General features: G+C 37.5%; 1 long non-coding RNA gene and 1 pseudogene across 1 annotated transcript; both read left to right on the top strand.

The window, feature by feature from the left end:
- The first annotated feature begins 1,372 nt into the window (after positions 1 to 1,372).
- LOC112202614 lies at positions 1,373 to 14,247 on the top strand (annotated as a pseudogene).
- LOC121049561 lies at positions 6,162 to 12,686 on the top strand. Its single transcript, XR_005800736.1, has 3 exons — positions 6,162 to 6,618; positions 11,904 to 12,004; positions 12,425 to 12,686. It is a non-coding gene; the product is annotated as an uncharacterized LOC121049561 (long non-coding RNA).
- Positions 14,248 to 14,465: the final 218 nt, after the last annotated feature.

The following is a 14,465-nucleotide window of genomic DNA, read 5'->3' as shown; positions in this document are numbered from 1 at the left end:
ATATCTTTTAATTTCAAGAATATTGAAGTTGATGGATTATCATGTTTCAAGTGGAGGAGACTGATGTTAGACGAGATTTTAGTCAATTTCAACAAAAAATCTCGAAAAGAAAGAAGCATCTTCACATTAAGAAGAATAATTTGAATATTGGAAATTGGTATTCAAATAGGCTTCTTAATAATGGAATTAATCATAAATTGCTATTTTGGATATATCGGGATTTTCGAGCAAAATCTTGATTGGAATTCCAAGCGTAATAATATTCTTTTGTATCTAGGATTTTATTTTTTATTTTCATTTAATCAGGTTTAATTAAGTTTCATAGTTTTAGCCTACAATAAATTGTTCTTTATGTTTTCTAGTTGTATTAGATTTATGCTATGTGTCATATATAAGGTACCTCTTAGATTGTAATTTTCATTCAAGTTATCAATAAAAAACCAAATATTAGAGAAGTTTCTCTATGTTTCTCACGGCTGTGCCCGTAATTGCTAGTGGATTTTAGCTCATCTCATATGGCTTTTAACGCTTGACGGAGTCTCTTACTATCGTATTCACGCTTCCCGCATCATTTCCCTTGGAGTCCAACTTAATTTTTCTTACCAATTTTATCTGTCTTGTCAAATACCAATGTCCAAGGCACTTCCTGTGTTGGTTTTTCATTCTCTCTGTTTGTGATGGATTGTTGGTGCACAATACATAGTTGTGTTGTCTAATGCAAGAGGAAGATTAGAATTCATACTGTCCTGTCTTTAGGTGAATCATTGTTTAATCAACATATATTAGTATTATGTAAAATAAGTGATATCTGTTCTGGTATATCATTAGTAAAACTATAGCTAAAGCTGGGCCAATTAGGCATGCATTGAGAGACAAGCTCATGGTCTTGCACCCTCAGTAGCTTTTGGTCTCGTTAATGATGCAAACGGTGTATGGTCGCCAAGCGACGAGAATAGCATGTATTTCGCGAAGTTGCGACACGGCTATGAATTGTGTATTGCCATCTCGTGTATTTCATTTGGGCATTCAAGTTGACGGTCAAGTAAAAATTATTATAAGTGGGGGAATAGTAAAGAATTTAAGAAATAAGAATATTGTCGTTTTGGGTCATTAAAAAAATGTATGAAGCTTGCTTCCCAAGTTTGACCAACAACAAAACTTGCCATTCAAGTCACGTTCCTTATTGCTTACAGGAAATGTCACAAAGCTGGTCTATATATAGTGTGTTGTAGTTGCTGGTTTTCTTGGTGTTTTCGTCTGTTTACTTTGTCGAGCATTCTTTTCTTGTTGTAAAGCTGCTTTGCACTGTGTGGTACGTGTTTCCTTTGCAAATATTATGGAGGAGGTATGTGAAAGCAAGGACTTCTCCTTCCCCAAACATGAGGAGAGAAGATCCTCGAGTTCTGGTCTAAAATCAATGCCTTTGAGACTCAATTGGCTCGAACCAAGGACATGCCGGAGTATGTCTTCTACGACGGTCCAGCTTTTGCCACTGGCCTCCCACACTATGGCCACGTATTGGCTGGCACCATCAAGGACATTGTCATGCGCTACCAGTCCATGACTGGCCACCATGTCACGCGCCGCTTTGGCTGGGACTGCCATGGCTTGCCTGTTGAGACCGAGATCGATAAGAAGCTGAACATCAAGACCCGACAAGATGTTCTGAACCTGGGAATTGATGCCTACAATGAAGAATGTAGGAGCTTTGTTACTCGATATGTGGAGGAATGGGAGAAGGTGGTTACTCGCTCGGCGTGGATCGATTTCAGGTAATGATATGTATCCTTGAAATTTAGAAATACTAGCTAGACGCTGATATTTTTTCAATATTTTTCACTACAGATTAACCTATATAAATTTTATGTAGTTGACCTGTTTGTTATAGCGCTCTCAAATCCTCAACTTACAAGTTCATAATTGGAACCGTACGTTAGTTTTCCTTTAAGGAATCATTAAAGATCAGCTATGAAAATTATCAATCATATTAGACGTACATCTTTCAGATATGAGTCATGCATGTATATCAAATAAATAACTGTCTTTTAATTTTATTTTATGTAGTTGACCTGTTTGTTCATAGCACTTGAGATTTAAGAATCCTCAACTTACAAGTTCCCAATTGGAACCGTTAGCTTATCCATTAAGGAATCATTAAAGATCACTTCTAAAAATTCAATCATATTAAACATCTTTTAGATATTTTTTTAATAGGAATGATTGCATTGGTAATCAAGACATGAAAACAGGTCAGAGTCTAACAGAACTTGCATAAGAAATCCCGGGATAATCCAAGTAACCTATCTAAGCCACAACTAAACTCATTAAATTCGAAAGGGACGCTCGCTGAACAGCAAGCCTAATCTATGTAAGAATAATCTCGCACTCTAAGGAAAAATATTCATCTAGTCTAATCTGCCAAACACGCAATTGTGGTACAAATATCAACTACAAACGTCTTAGAAAAGCATATAGAAATCACCTCTACTTCAAAAGACTTGAGTCCAGAATGTCTAAAAGCTTTGAGGACCTAAGAAAGTGCAAGTCCCTTCCCCGTAGGGTTGGAACCAGCACCAAATGCAGCCTCCTCCGTAGTCGACAACCTTGGCATCAGGTTGCTCTTTGGGCTCTTCTTGAGAGTTAGCAACATATAGCCCCCATTTTCAAGTTTGAGCCAAATAGGCCCAGTCCCTGCCTTCAGCCCAGGTCGCGCCCTAGGTCCAGTCATCAATCATCCAGAAATCAGCCCAGTCAACCAAACAGTCAACCCTAGTTCAAAACTAGGGTCTCCCGACTATTTTTCTGGACCGTCTTCTTGCCCGTGACTCGCCGCTGCACTGATCTCCAACATACCAGTCCAAGCCACCGGCCCGGTCATCGCCGGCCCTCCTGTCGCCTCCACGAAGTGCGGCACAACCCTATAGCCTGACTCCACTGGAGCCATCGTCTCCAGCAGTCCCGACTTGAGCCTAGCCTTGGTCAGTGGAGGCCGCCACAACGATGTAGATCCCAGTCGCCCCAAAATCTGTCGGCGTCGATAGCAACGCCTCGGCTCTGACCCGATCCAGCAACCCACGTTCACAGAACCACCCTCAGCCGAGCATTGACTCAACCGAAGCCTTCGAGAATCTTGTTTGAGATCCCGACGCCGTTGCAAAGGAGACCACAGCCTCTCCAAGCCCACGCCGCCCTTCACTCGCCTCTGTCTGGTTTGGAAACCACGATGCTCCCCGCCGCCATCATGAAACCGAGGTTTCGCTCTTCCAGGGTTGCTCCGCAAAAACCAGAGGCCTTCTCATCTTTCTTAAAAAAACAAAATGTATTTGGTTATCAATTAAACATCTTTTAGATATGAGTCATACATTTATATCAAATAAATGATTATATTTTGATTTGATTTTTTTTTTTTCTGAACGAGGATCTTTTGATTCAATTGAATTTATAGTACATGATAAAAGCATAATTTACACATAAACATTTCCTATTATAAAAATATAAAATGATATTGTTCTATTGATTGGATGTGCATACATCGTTCTATCTTCTAGGATTCATAAATATTGTCATTGATGTTTACTCTGATATATGATCAATACAGACCCTTCTAGTGAGAGATCATTTTTATTGGCCATTTTAAGGGATAACTTATTAGACCAACTTTTCGATCACATATTCACATCTCTACCGTTCAGTATTTAGGTCTATATGAGTAGATCACCTTTGCAAATTTTCAACCAAATTGATAATCATTAAGGCATTTAAAACTTTAATTTACAATTATAAACATGAACAGTTTAGGTTGGACAGACTCGGTTTATCAATTGATTTAAACTAGTTCCATACCTTAACGATCATCAATTTGGTTGAAAATTTGCAGATTTGATCTATACATTAAGACAAAAAAAAAAATTAAACGGTCGAGATACTGAAATGCTATCGAAAAGTGGGTCCCACAAGAATCCCTTAGTGGAAGAGCCCTCATCATCAATATATCTTTTTTTTTTTTTTTTAGACTCAAACTAACTAATGTTCACAAAAAAAAACAAAAAACTCACACTAGCTAACATTATTGTTAATACCTTGATTTCAGGAATGATTATAAGACTATGGACTTGAAGTTCATGGAGAGTGTGTGGTGGGTTTTTGCTCAATTATATGAAAAGGGTCTTGTTTACAAAGACTTCAAGGTCATGCTTTACAGCACTGGTTGCAAGACACCGCTCTCCAATTTTGAGGCCGGTCAAAATCACAAGGATGTGTCTGATCCTGAAATAATGGTAGCTTTCCCAATTGTCGGTGATCCGGATAAGGCAGCGTTTGTGGCTTGGACAACTACTCCATGGACCCTTCCTAGCAATTTAGCCCTGTGTGTCAATCCAAATTTAACCTATGTGAAGGTTTGCAACAGGTGTTCTGGAAGAGTTTATGTCGTTGCTGAATCCCGGGTTTCATCTCTACCTAGTGAGAGACCTAGAAGAGCTGCTTATGACTGTTCAAACATTTATGAAGTGTTGGAGAGATTCTCAGGGACTACACTAGTGGGAAAGAAGTATGAGCCACTTTTTGATTAATTCATGGAGTTCTCAGATGTGGCATTTCGAGTTTTGTCCGACGATTATGTTAAAGGTGACAGTGGTACTGGAGTTGTTCACTGTGCTCCTGCATTTGGTGAGGATGACTACCGCGTTTGCCTTGCAAATGAAATAATTAAAAAGGGAGAGGGCTTGATTGTACCAGTTGATGAGAATGGGTGCTTTACAGAAAGAGTTGCTGACTTCAGCAACCTCTATGTGAAGGAGGCAGATAAGGCTATTATTGAAGCAGTGAGGCTAAAGGGAAGGCCTGTTAAGTCTGGAACCATAACTCATTCGTCTCCCTTTTGCTGGAGAACAAACACTCCACTTATCTACAGAGCTGTTCCAAGCTGGTTTATCCGGGTGGAGCAGTTGAAAGAAAAGTTATTGGAAAACAACAAGCAGACATATTGGGTTCCTGATTTTGTGAAGGAAAAGCGATTCCACAATTGGCTAGAAAATGCAAGAGATTGGGCGGTTAGCAGAAGTAGATTTTGGGGTACTCCTCTTCCTGTGTGGGTTAGTGAAGATGGTGAGGAAGTACTGGTCATGGATTCCATTGAGAAGCTTGAAAAGCTTTCTGGTGTTAAGGTTTCTGATCTGCACCGCCACTACATTGATCATATCACTATTCCATCGGCGCGTGGCCCTGAATTTGGTTATCTTCGACGTGTAGACGATGTGTTTGATTGTTGGTTTGAGAGTGGATCCATGCCTTATGCTTATATCCACTATCCTTTCGAGAATGTGGAGCTTTTTGAGAAAAACTTGCCTGGGAACTTTGTGGCCGAAGGGCTTGATCAGACTCGTGGATGGTTCTACACTCTTATGGTGCTATCTACTGCATTATTTGGGAAACCTGCTGCTTTTAAGAACCTCATTTGCAATGGACTTGTTCTTGCTGATGATGGGAAAAAGTTTTTAAAACTTTCCTCCAGTTATGGAGGTTCTCGATCAATATGGGGCTGATGTAGTTCGAATGTATATTATCAACTCTCCTGTTGTTCGTGCAGAACCATTACGATTCAAGAAGGAAGGGGTATATGGAGTTGTAAGTACTTATTTTTATAATTTTTGCTTCATGTAGTTTTTCGTTCTCTTGAATGATCCACAAGTAACATATCCTTTGTTTTGTTTTTTACAGGTCAAGGATGTATTTCTTGTAAAACCTAATTGGACTATCATACAATATGGAACTTCATTAATCACAATATAAGATCATCTTAGGAACAAGAATTAAAGATTACACAATGTGATGCAATCCGGATAACTTGCAAATAAGGAAGTGTGATTATACTCTTTGCAGGTTGAGGAAACCTAATCCTATGTGGACTAGAATTAGTTTACTAAGACATGAAGTAAAGTATGCTTTGCAGAGGAGTTGAATCCATGATTCACAAGGAAATCTTTATGGGAAGGTTTAGGAATCATCAACTCATATATAAAGCAAGGTCCCTGTTCTCACAATTAATCAAGCAATATTGTCTACCCCATTATAGACTGCTAAAGCATTGGAGAGAACAGAAGACTTGTGCTTTCGGCATTGCAATTAATGGCTTCTACATCATCAGGTTAGTAATTCTTCATCAAATTATGGTTTGTGTTTCTTGAATGTATATGATGGATGTTTGTTCATGTTAATCTAACAATTGGTATCAGAGCTTATCATATGCTTTTTGAAACCGAACCTAAATTTAAGATTTATTTATTGGTGCTTTTTCTACTTGTGAAAAACCTAAAGAAATAAAAAAAAAAAAAAAAGGGTGCGGTTATGATCCGTGAGTTTTTTTTTTTAATTGGAAGCCCATTAGTTGTTGTATGTTGGAAAGTCAAAAACAACGGACAAAATTCTCTACCCAGTCCATCTCCTCTCTCCCTTCTCTTCTTCACGTCAAAACACAAAAAGGGGAACTTTTCTGTGTTCCTTAATTTCTGGAGATAATTTTCGAATTACTCCAAATTTTCAATCCACATGATGCTTGATGAAATCCTTTGGATGTATGTATGTTGAATTGCACTGATATGCAGGAACAATTTGCTTAAGGTAAACAACTCTTGAACTCTTCATCTCTGCTATGAAAATTTTCGATTCTGGGATATTGGTTGCGCTTGTGATATATGGATAGTGAAAAGCATGTTATATTCCATTCTTCTTGATTGATTAGATTCCATAATTGAATTGTTTGATTGCTTATATGGTATTGTGTTAGCAGTAGCTATCAGGATTGCAGGATAGCTTCAATCCTGAAGAACAAATTTGTTTTTTTTAGGAGCTGTGTTTCTGTAAAGAAAAGACTAAAGCAAGCACTCATATACAGATTGGTTAATCCAACTAAAGCTATCTTAAAGTTCTCATCATGTTTGTTCACACAAGCAAAATTTCTTCATTTTTTTTCCGCTGCAGAATTTTGATAAAAACAAAAGCTTTTTGTCTGTATGAACAAACATTAAAGAGCCTCAATCTCGTTTTAGGAATTTCAGTAATATATCTCACCATAGTGGTTATGTTGTTGAAATTCTTAACTCAAGGATTTAAGATTGAGATTGCAATTCTATTCTGAGCTACTGAATGTTCTTCCACAGAAGGTTTAAAATTTCATTAGTAAGGCATAGAATTGGCACATTACAGAGACATTAAAACACATAAAGTGGGGGTGTTTTCTTTTAGCCACAGCAAAGAAACATTCATAGAAACTAGTGTTTTAAGAATTCTGGTGGTGTGGTAAAGAAACTAAAGGCTTGTTGTATCTTCTTGCACAAATGTGTTGTGCAATAAGCAAACTGCAGAATGGGGTTAAAATTTAAAGAATGAACTCATATGCTTGATAAAGAATGCTTCATGCATATTTTCTACATAATGTATGAATTTTACTGAGTGCTTATTAAGGTTATTTCTTTCTTTTTCAGTTATGAGTCAGATGACAAAAATTGAAACACTTACTGGTAGCAACTTTAAGAAGTGGAAAGCAGATGTAGAAATAGCTCTAGGACTTATGGACATTGACTTGCCACTTAGAGTTCCCGAACCACCAAAAATTACTGATACTAGCACCAGACTTGAAAAGGATAAAGCTGAAAAATGGGAGAGCAACAATAGAATGTGCATCAAGATTATGCAGAGGGCAATGACTGATACGGTAAGGGGAGGGATTCCTGTTTGTGAGAGAGCCGCAGATTTTTTAGCAGCCATAGAAGAAAAATTTAAGGAAAGTGATAAAGCTGAAATAACAAATCTCATGAATACCCTTTCAACTATGAAGTATGATGGTAATGGAAGTGTTAGGGAGCACTGTTTGAAGTTGATTGATATTGCAAGTAAGCTGAAAACTCTAGAAGTTCCTGTAGCAGATCCATGGCTAGTTTATTTAGCTCTTTCTTCTCTACCTCCTCAGTTTAGTCAACTTGTCACAACTTACAACACTCAGAGAGATAAGTGGACGATTAATGAACTCATATCCATTTGTGTGCAAGAAGAGGATAGGATTAAGAAGGAAAAAGGCAAAGTTGTTTCCACAGTGAACTTGGTGACAAAAGGGCAGTCAAAGAACTATGGGGTTAAGAAGCCTACATTCAAAAATTTCTCTAAGGGTTCATCTTCTGCTGGAGGATCTCACTTTTCTAAAGATAACAAAACTTCCAACTCAAATGTTTTCAAATGCTTTTTCTGTGACACAGTCGGGCATCTAAAGAGGAACTGTCACAAATACAGAAATTGGTTGACAAAAAAGGTTATGTTTTCTGTTTTTGTTTGCTTTGAGTCTAACTTAGTACATGTTCCTTCTAATTCTTGGTGCCTAGATAGTGGTTCCCCTATTCACATAGCTAATACCTTGCAGGGATTCATAAAAAGGAGAACACCAAATAAAGAAGAACAAAACTTGTTCGAAGGGAATGGAATGAAGGTTGCAGTAGAGGCCATAGGAGTTGTTAGGCTTTTGTTAGGATCTGGTTTTTTGTTAGAATTGGATAATGTTTTCTATGTACCTTCCATGAGAAGGAATTTAATTTCTTGTTCTCAACTTGTTGACAATGATTTCAGTTTTTTCATTAATAAAATTGAGTGGAAATTATTTTATGATAATTCTGCTATTGGCAATGCTTTTCGATTTAATGGCTTGTGGCAATTGGAATGTTCATATCCAAATGAGTCTTTTCTTGTTGAATCTGCTGGTGTCAAAAGCAATTTGATCAATGAAAAATCTTCTACTCTTTGGCATAAAAGATTAGGACATATTTCTAAAGAAAGAATGCAGAAATTAATCAAAGAAAACATTCTGCCTGTTTTGGATTTTTCTGATTATGATGTCTGTGTTGATTGCATTAAAGGAAATCTAACAAACTTTAGAAAGAAAGGGTCAACTAGGAGTCTGCAACCTTTAGAGCTAATTCATACTGATATTTGTGGTCCATTCTCAACCCAAACCATTTGTAGGAACCACTATTTTATAACCTTCATTGATGACTATTCTAGGTTTTGTTATTTGTACCTTATTTCAGAAAAATCACAAGCACTTGAAAAATTTAAGATTTTTAAAATGGAAGTTGAAAATCAGTTGGAAAGAACAATTAAGGTAGTGAGATCTGACAGGGGAGGTGAATACTATGGGAAATATGATGAAACTGGGCAACATAAAGGACCTTTTGCATTGTTCTTAGAGGAATGTGGAATTGTAGCTCAATACACAACACCGGGGACACCTGAGCAGAATGGGGTAGCTGAGAGGAAGGATAGGACATTGTTGAATATGGTTAGAAGCATGATGTGCACTACTGGACTTCCTAAATTTTTGTGGGGTGAGGCACTGAAAACTGCAAATTATATATGCAATAGGGTGCCTAGTAAAGCAGTAGATAAAACTCCCTTTGAACTTTGGATTGGTAGAAAACCTAGTTTGGCACACCTACACGTTTGGGGAAGCAAGGCTGAGGCTAGACCATATAATCCACAGGAGAAAAAGCTAGATTCCAAGACTGTCAGTGGTTTCTTCATAGGTTTTCCAGAAAAATCTAAGGGTTTTAGGTTCTATTGTCCCAAATATCATCTGAAGATTATTGAAACAAGGAATGCTAAATTTATTGAAGAAACTCAGTTGCAAGAAAAGGAGGATTTAAGCGATTTTCTCATAGAACAAGGAGAAGCAGTAGCTAAAAGTTTATCTCAGCAACATCAAAATTCAGAAACCTCCTTCTCACCTATGTCAGTTGTTCACTCTTCTATTAGTACACTTCCTGATGAAGAAAATCTGGAAAACCATGTTCCTGAGCCGATCATTCCTATTGAAAATCATCACAATCATGATCCGCAGATGCTAGATCAACTTGTAGTGCAGGAACCTCCACCTCAACCACAATCACAGCCTATTCAACCATTAAGACAGTCGCAGAGAGTAAGGAGGTTAGCAATCCCTGATGATTACATAGTTTACTTACAAGAGACAAATTTTGATTTAGGGGAAGAGAGCGATCCTGTCACCTACAAACAAGCTGTAGATAGTATTCAATCTAAACAATGGAAGAAAGCTATGGAGTCTGAGTTGCAATCTATGAGTGACAATGCAGTTTGGGAATTATCAGAGTTGCCTCCTAATATCAAACCTATAGGCTGCAAGTGGGTGTTCAAAACAAAGAAAAATTCAGATGGGAGTGTAGAATGACATAAACCTAGACTAGTGGCAAAGGGTTTTACACAGAGAGAAGGGGTAGATTACAATGAGACATTTTCCCCTGTTTCAACAAAGGATTCTTTTCATATTATTATGGCTTTGGTTGCGCACTATAACATGGAACTACACCAAATGGACGTAAAAACTGCCTTTTTGAATGGAGATTTGCATGAGGATATTTATATGACACAACCTGAGGGGTTTATTGCTTCTGGGAATGAAAGGTTAGTCTGCAAACTTAAGAAATCTATCTACGGATTAAAACAAGCTTCGAGACAGTGGTATTTAAAATTTGATTCTGTGATGGTAAAGTTTGGTTTTGAAGAAAATCCTCTTGATGAATGTGTATACTTGAAAACTAGTGGGAGCAAATTTATTTTTTTGATTTTGTATGTGGATGATATTCTTCTTGCCAGCAGTGACTTAAATTTGCTTAATGAAACTAAGTCTTTTCTGTCTAGAAACTTCGATATGAAAGATTTAGGAGATTCATCTTATGTTCTGGGTATAGAGATTGTCAGGGATAGAACTCGAGGTCTTCTGGGATTATCTCAAAGGAATTATATAGAAAAGGTGTTGAAGAGGTTTAAGATGGAAAAATGTGCTCCTGGTGATGCTCCTATGACAAAAGGAGATATGTTGCATAAAGATCAATGCCCCAGAAACAGCTTAGAGCAAGAAGCAATGAAGGATAAGCCTTATGCCTCATTGGTAGGCAGCCTCATGTATGCGCAGGTCTGCACTAGACCTGACATAGCCTACTCAGTTGGAATACTTGGAAGATTTCAAACTAATCCTGGACATGCACATTGGGTTGCTGGGAAAAAGGTCTTGAGATATTTGCAGAAAACTAAAGATTATATGCTAGTGTATAAGAAGATAGATGGTCAAGAACTTTCTGTGTTTGGTTTCTCTGATGCAGATTTTGTGGGAAAGCAGAAGTTTCAGCAACAAAGAAAATCAACTTCTAGTTTTATTTTTATGTTGGCTGGTGGTGCTATTTCTTGGAAGAGTGTGAAACAGACTAGTATCACTACATCTACAATGTATGCTGAATTTGTTGCTTTATATGAGGCAACTATTCACGGAGTGTGGCTTAGAAATTTTATTAGAGGCATGAAAGTTATAGATACCATACACAGACCCTTGCCAATATATTGTGATAACAGTGCTGCAGTGTTCTTTTCGAAGAACAATAAGAGATCTTCAAAATCTAAATTCGTTGATCCAAAATATCTGTTGGTAAGAGAGAAAGTAAAGCTTGATGAAATTAGTGCAGAGCATATGTCTTCTGAGGATATGTTGGCTGATCCATTCACTAAACCATTATCTGTTGCAGTTTTTAAAGAACATGTTAAGAATATGGGTTTAGTTGAGTCTTTAGATGTTGTTTGAATCAGTGGGAGCTCATAATTTGTTTTAGAAGCTCAGCTTGGATGTAATTTTCATTAAAGAACATCTTTGTATTTTCTGATTCATTTGGATGATGAATTATCAGTTATATTTTTATTATGGCAGCTTGAATTCGGTGTTTGTATTACTGCAGTAAATTATGAAATATATGTATCTATATGCCTGTGTTTGGAAATTTGATTTTATGCAGGATAAGAAGACTAAGAGCAGCTGCTTGTGATCCATACTAAGCTGTCATTTTGGTTTTGGACAGTGAGCAGAGGATCAGGATTCTCTTTGAGATTTTGCAGGCTTGAATTTGAAGCATTTATAGCTCTGAAACTTTTCAGAAGCTAAAGGAGGACCATGTATGAGGTATAAAGTACAAATCACAATGCAGACGCTTCATATGTAATTTTCATGTTCTGTTGGGGACTTGCATAATTATAGTTCTGTTCTTGTGATCATAGAGTGCTATCATTGTCAGTTTTCTTTGGTAGTTTTCTATGGTTCTTTTACAGCAATTATTTTTGTGAAAGTCTTGAAATTAGGTTATGCGTTATTGTGTAATAATAAGTGATCACTAAGGAGTTCTTGTATATCTTGTTTTGTTGGTTAATGAAGATAGTATGAAAGTCCAAGTGGGAGAATGTAAAACCTAATTGGACTATCATACAATATGGAACTTCATTAATCACAATATAAGATCATCTTAGGAACAAGAATTAAAGATTACACAATGTGATGCAATCCGGATAACTTGCAAATAAGGAAGTGTGATTATACTCTTTGCAGGTTGAGGAAACCTAATCCTATGTGGACTATAATTAGTTTACTAAGACATGAAGTAAAGTATGCTTTGCAGAGGAGTTGAATCCATGATTCACAAGGAAATCTTTATGGGAAGGTTTAGGAATCATCAACTCATATATAAAGCAAGGTCCCTGTTCTCACAATTAATCAAGCAATATTGTCTACCCCATTATAGACTGCTAAAGCATTGGAGAGAATAGAAGACTTGTGCTTTCGGCATTGCAATTAATGGCTTCTACATCATCAGGTTAGTAATTCTTCATCAAATTATGGTTTGTGTTTCTTGAATGTATATGATGGATGTTTGTTCATGTTAATCTAACATTTCTGCCTTGGTACAATGCATATAGGTTCCTCGTTCAACAATCTAAAAGTCTCAATGCGCCTTTCCTCCCTTTTGATCAAACTACTGTACAGAAGTCATCTAATGTGCTTGACCAGTGGATCAACTCAGCCACAGAGTCTCTTGTGCATTTTTTCTGTCAAGAGATGGATGCTTACCGACTCTACACGGTGGTGCCATATCTTTTGAAGTTTCTTGACAACTTGACAAACATCTATGTAAGGTTGAATCGCACGAGGCTGAAGCTAAAGGGTACTAACGAAGAAGATTGCAGGATGAGACTCTCTACTCTTTTCCATGTCCTTTTAGTGTCATGTAAAGTGATGGCACCATTAACACCGTTCTTCATTGAAGCCCTTTACCAAAATATGCTAAAAGTTCTGAATGATGAAGAGGAAAGCTTGCATTACTGCAGTTTCCCTCAAGTACAAGGAAAGAGGGACGCTCGTATCGAGCAAAGTGTTGCAAGGATGAAGACAGTAATCGATCTTGCTCGTAATATTCGCGAACGTCACAACAAGCCTCTCAAAACACCCCTAAAAGAGATGGTCATTGTTCACCCTGATGCAGACTTTCTTGAAGACACTGATGCCAAGCTAAGAGAATATGTGCTTGATGAACTTAATGTGCAATCTCTAGTCCTGTGCAATGATACACTGAAGTATACTTCATCGCGCGCAGAGCCTGACTTCAGTGTGTTAGGTAAGCGGCTAGGAAAATCTATGGGAGTTGTTTCCAAACAAGTCAAGGCCAGGTCACAGGAGAGTATCTTAGAATTCGAGAAAACTGGAGAGGTTACTCTTTGTGGTCATTCTCTAAAGCTCAATGATATTAAGGTTGTTAGAGACTTCAAATGTCCTGATGGCACAACAGAGAAGGAGATTGATGCATCAGGAGATGGTGATGTTCTGGTGATCTTGGATTTGCATCAAGACGAATCATTGTTTGAGGCAGGTGTTGCTCGTGAGATTGTTAGCAGAGTTCAGAAGTTGAGGAAGAAATCTGGCCTTGGACTCACTAACATTGTGGAGATGTACTTTGAGTCTTTGGATGAAGATAAATCAGTCTCGGACCGAGTTTTGCATTTGCAGGAACAATACATTAAGGATGCCATAGGTTCGCCAATGCTTCCTTGCGGTGTGAGGCCATCACATGCTGTTGTGCTTGGGGAGGAGAATTTCCGTGGAGTATCTGGAATGTCATTTAATATCAGTTTGGTTCGACCTATCTAGTGTTGAGCAGGAAATGCAGACATGAGAAGGGATCAAGAAAATTAGAAATTCGACTTCAAACATGAAATGTGGCTTTGAAGACGAATTTGAATAGCAAAATGTGGGTTGTTCTCGTTTTGGTTTTCTTTTTATTGCAAAGTGATACTGTATTCATCCTAACGACTTTAGTGTTCTATGTGCATCCATGCATCAAATTTGTGTGCCTTGCACTAATATAAATTTGAATCACATAATACTTGTTTATTTACTAAATGGATAAACAAAATACATACTATGAACTGTAATAGGGGTCATTTTCATGTGGCGAAGGAAGGTAGGAACTGCAGTGGATTTGATTTTCTTCCCTCCACTACTAGAATTATGCCATCAGACATCACCACTATTAAATCGGTCGGAATTGCACGCGATGTAAAAAATACATCCTAACATCGGTTTATGAAATATCGAT

Source organism: Rosa chinensis, chromosome 5 (assembly GCF_002994745.2).
Source record: "Rosa chinensis cultivar Old Blush chromosome 5, RchiOBHm-V2, whole genome shotgun sequence".
Classification (NCBI taxonomy): Eukaryota; Viridiplantae; Streptophyta; class Magnoliopsida; order Rosales; family Rosaceae; genus Rosa; species Rosa chinensis.
Note: the sequence above shows the minus strand (reverse complement) of the source record. Positions and strands in the feature narration are given on the sequence as shown.